At 50.3% G+C, this 4,492-nt stretch overlaps 1 long non-coding RNA gene across 1 annotated transcript in view; it reads left to right on the top strand.

Moving 5' to 3' along the window:
• Nucleotides 1–2,727, top strand: part of LOC107125875 — a 9,504-nt gene extending 6,777 nt beyond the window's left edge. Inside the window, exon 3 of the long non-coding RNA XR_001483050.1 lies at nt 2,245–2,727. This is a non-coding gene — a long non-coding RNA (uncharacterized LOC107125875). The remainder of the gene's footprint in view (nt 1–2,244) is intronic.
• Nucleotides 2,728–4,492: the final 1,765 nt, after the last annotated feature.

Below are 4,492 nucleotides of genomic sequence, written 5' to 3'. Positions count from 1 at the left end.
AACCTCAATCATGTCACCCCTCAGTCATTGTTTCTCCAAGCTAAAGAGCCCTAAGCGCCTTAACCTTTCCTCATAGGGAACGTGTTCCAACCCTTTTATCATTCGAGTTGCCCTTTTCTGCACTTTTTCCAAAGCTATAATATCCTTTTTAAGGTGTGCTCAGTGGCACCTTGCATGCAGAAGGTCCCAGGTTCAATCCCCGGCATCTCCAGTTAAAAGGACCAGGAAGGAGGTGATGCGAAAGATCTCTGCCTGAGACTCTGGAGAGCAGCAGCCAGTCTGAGCAGACAAAACTGACCTTGACAGACCAAGGGCCTGATTCCGTATTCATGTATTCCCCAAACTGCAACCCCACTGCAACCCCGTCCCCAACACTGCAACCCCAACAACCACTTCATTCTCCTTGAATCTCTCTTCCCCTTGGTTTGGCCACTAGGAAGGCCAGATTGTACTCCTCAGGGGGGTCCTATTCAATTCAGGGACCCCCTTTTTGGAGCACTTCCTGTCGCTTTTCTCCTATCCTTTCCTGTTTCATGGAAGTCTGAGCACCCCGGCCTGCCCCCTTCCTTTTCTCCCACCATGTCCAACCTCACACTCCTTGGGACCGGGAGAAGGAAAGCCGCTTTGCCTGCCCGGAGAGACCGGCCATCTCCAAAGATCAGTGTTCCCTCTAAGCCGAGTTAGCGTGAGCTAGCTCACAGGTTCTTTTAGCCTCCGGCTCACAGATTTTTGTCTCCGCTCAGGAAGGAGGGCTCCAAAGCAAACTCATTTAAGCAGTCGCCAAATGGCTCGCTCACCACTTTAATGCCGGCAGCTCACAAAGTAGAATTTTTGCTCACAGGACTCCACAACTTAGAGGGAGCATTGTCAAAGCAGAGAGACGCTGACCCGGAAAGGCAGAAGGAATGTGCCTTTTTCAGGGTCCCGGAGAATGCCAGGCGGCCCGATAGATCCCATGGCCCCGGGAAAGAGAGACTCATCCCGCAGTGTTTCCATCTCCAGAGCAGGAAATGACTTCTGTTTGCTCTGCGGGGGGGGGGGGCTCCTCTTTGATCTGTGGAATCTCGATCCAGCATTCTGTTTCATTAACTTCGAAGCCTCTCCTCTGGCTTGCCTTTGCCTTGCTCGGATGCACGTCGGAGGAATGCCATGGTTCTTTTCACACGGCGTATTACCCCGGAATATTCACTGCCTGGGGGGTGGCTAACCATCTGGGTGCACCTGTGGGGACAATAGGAGAAAGGCACCAGCTGATCAGATGCTCTCTCAGTCCCACCGACCTTACAGGCAGTGTTCCCTCTAAGCTAAGTGAGTGCCAGCTAGCTCACTGGTTTTTTTAGCCTCCAGCCTACAGATTTTTGCCTCAGCTCAGGAAGGATGAAGGAGCTGCGGTGGCTCAGGTGGTTAAGGCGCTGAACTGCAGGCTGTGGAAGGCCGGTAGTTCGGCAGTTCAAGACCCGGGTGCGCCGCATGACGGAGTGAGCTCCCATCTCTAGTTCCAGCTCCTGCCAACCCAGCAGTTCGAAAGCAAGAAATTGCAAGTAGATAAATAGGGACCACTTCGTTAGGAAGGGAACAGCGTTCCGTGCGCCTTGGTGTTTAGTCATAAGGACGTAAGAACATAAGAGATGCCATCTATACCTTGTGGCTAATAGCCACTGATGGACCTCTGCTCCATATGCTTATCTAATTCCCTTTTGAAGCCGTCCATGCTTGTAGCCGCCACCACTTCCTGTGGCAGTGAATTCCAAGTGTTCATCACTCTTTGGGTGAAGCCAGCCACATGACCACGGAAACGTCTTCGGACAGCGCTGGCTCTTCGGCTTTGAAACGGAGATGTACACCATAACCCTAGAGTCGGACTCGACTGGCTTTCGAGCAAGGGAACCTTTACCTTTTACAGGAAGGATGGCTCCAGAACAAACTAATTTATGCAGTAGCCAAATCGCTCGCTCACAGCTTTAATGCCAGCAGCTCACAAAGTAGAATTTTTGCTCACAAGACTCCAGGGCTTAGAGGGAACATTGAATGCAAGAGTCGTTCAGAGGTGGTTGGCCCTTGCCTGCCTTTGTGTAGCAACCCTGGAGTTCCTGGGTGGTCTCCCATCCAAGTACTAACCGTGGCCGACCTTGCTTAGCTTCCGAGATCTGATGAGATCGAGCTAGCCTGAGCCATTCGGGTTAGGGCTACCTTGAATTAGGACCATTCCAAACAACATGAAAAGCTATCTCTCTCTGCCTTTAGGTGGAAAGGAGCCGTCGTGAACTGGAACGGCACGGAACCCATCCTGTGATCGACCGACCCGCCCCGACCGACCGAAAAGAAGCCCAGTTCCCATACTCAGAGGAAGCCGAACCAGCCAATGCACCTTCTTTTGTTGCCTGCGACGGGACCGGAGGACAGGGGAGGGGAGGGGAGATGGCACGGTTTCATCTCGGGCTCCATCCATTGTGTTAGCGGCAGAGGCACGGAACTGGAGCCGCTTCCCTTTTCTGTGCACCGCGTGTGAGAAAGCGGAGGACCAACCTTGACGGCCAAAAAACGAGCGGCCGGGGAAGAGCCGTAAATCTGTCCACAGCTCCGTCTCTGCCTCCACTCCTTTGTGTCCTGCCATTGTCTCCCGAGGATCAACCAAACAATGCTGACGACGCCCACCTTTTCTCTTTTCAGCCTTGGCCTGCTTTTCCGCCACCTCCATTCTAAATCAAGGCGAACCGAAGCGTAGACCCCCCCCCCCCCACGGACGGAATCCTTCTTCCGAGCTGCGTTTCTGTGGGGCTCCCAAAATGCTTTCGACCACCCAAATTGGTGTCAACTCCTTGTTCTGGAAACTTGGACTTCTGGTTAACGGGGGAGGGGGGGATGGGACTCAGACGTGATTTCCTCGCACTCTTAATCCCGCTGGGTTTCTTTCCTTTTCTGGGCCACACGATATTGCCGGCAATGAGAGTCAGAGGTTACCATTCTAACCATTTAAAATATGATAGTATAAGCGTTCAAAGAAAGAAAAGAGGCCCTGGTAAGCATGATAATACCTTTAAAAGAGGGAGGGAGGCCACAAGTAATTTGCATCTTCGTATGCCTATTTGCCCCGGGGAATTTCCCACAACCACCCTTGTCTGTATGGTCTGTTGGAACTTGGGATATTTGCAGAAGCCAATCTCGAATTTTCCCACCCCCGCTGGTGAACCCCATTGAGAAGGGCACGGAAATGGAAGACACGATAGCCCAGATTGGTACGTTTGGTTCTGATCAATGTTACGGCACAGAGAGGGGGGTGTCAGAATTTGTTGTAGGGGTACCTATGGAGAACGGGATTCCTATTCAAGGCTTCAGTCAGAGGGAATGTTCTATAAAATGCATACTCTTGAAAACATTTATAAAATACAAAAAGAAGTCAGAGGGAGGTGAGATGGCTCCTTCGGTTGCTCAAGTCCACGAATTACCTCCCAAGCGGTGGACTAGAAGACGAGTCCGCCATCTTTGTCTGATGGGTTCTTCGGTCATTCTTAGAGTCTACCCAGTTTCATCTCCCAGGTAGATCGTGAGTCCTTGTGAACTGTGGGCAGGTAGCGTTTGACCTGCACTCTTATTCTGGGTGATGTTAGTTGAGGAGTTGTGGGTTGGGGGATGGTAGAGACCAGGTTGTATAATCCCCACCTGTGCCTTAGAGCTTCCGCAATGAAGTTTGCCAATGCCTGTTTCAGCTACGTTTTGCTTATTGTTTTGTTTTTTGTTAATCGGAACAAAAATTCACGTTATTTATGAGCATTATTTCAATAAAAGGTAGTTTGGATAATTCTCCTGGTCATTTCTGAACACGCCCCCCCCCCAGTGCTGTAGCCAATAAGAAGTGTTCCCTCTAAGCCGAGTAAGTGTGAGGTAGCTCACAGATTTTTAACCTCCGGCTCACACATTTTTGACTTAGCTCAGGAAGGAGGGCTCCAGAGCAAACTAATTTATGCAGCCGCCAAATCGCTCGCTCACAACTTGAATGCCAGGAGCTCACAAAGTAGGATTTTTGCTCCCAGGACTCTACAGCTTAGAGGGAGCATCGGTTAGTAGCAATGTTCCCTCTAAGCTGTGGAGTCTTGTGAGCAAAACTTCTACTTTGTGAGCAACTGGCGTTAAAGTTGTGAGCAAGCGATTTGGCTACTGCATAAATGAGTTTGCTCTGGAGCCATCCCTCCTGAGCTGAGACAAAAATGTGTGAGCCAGAGGCTAAAAAACTGTGAGCTAGCTCACACTAACTCAGCTTAGAGGGAACACTGGTTAGTAGCTATTTCAAAGGGTCACTTTGTAAATAAAAAACAACCATTTAAAAGGATTAGTTGCTGTAGATTTTCCAGGTTGTGTGTCCGTGGTCTTGGCATTGTAGAACCTGATGTTTCGCCAGTAGCTGTGACTGACATCCTCAGAGGTATAACACAGAAAGATGGAGTACTCTCTGTGTCAACATGATACAGAGACGACACCTTGACACAGAGAGTAC

The sequence above is a fragment of the Gekko japonicus genome, unplaced genomic scaffold (genome assembly GCF_001447785.1).
Source record: "Gekko japonicus isolate JY-2015 unplaced genomic scaffold, Gekko_japonicus_V1.1 scaffold6139, whole genome shotgun sequence".
NCBI lineage: Eukaryota > Metazoa > Chordata > Lepidosauria > Squamata > Gekkonidae > Gekko > Gekko japonicus.
The sequence above is the reverse complement of the archived record's forward strand: the minus strand, read 5'-3'. Positions and strand labels throughout refer to the sequence as shown.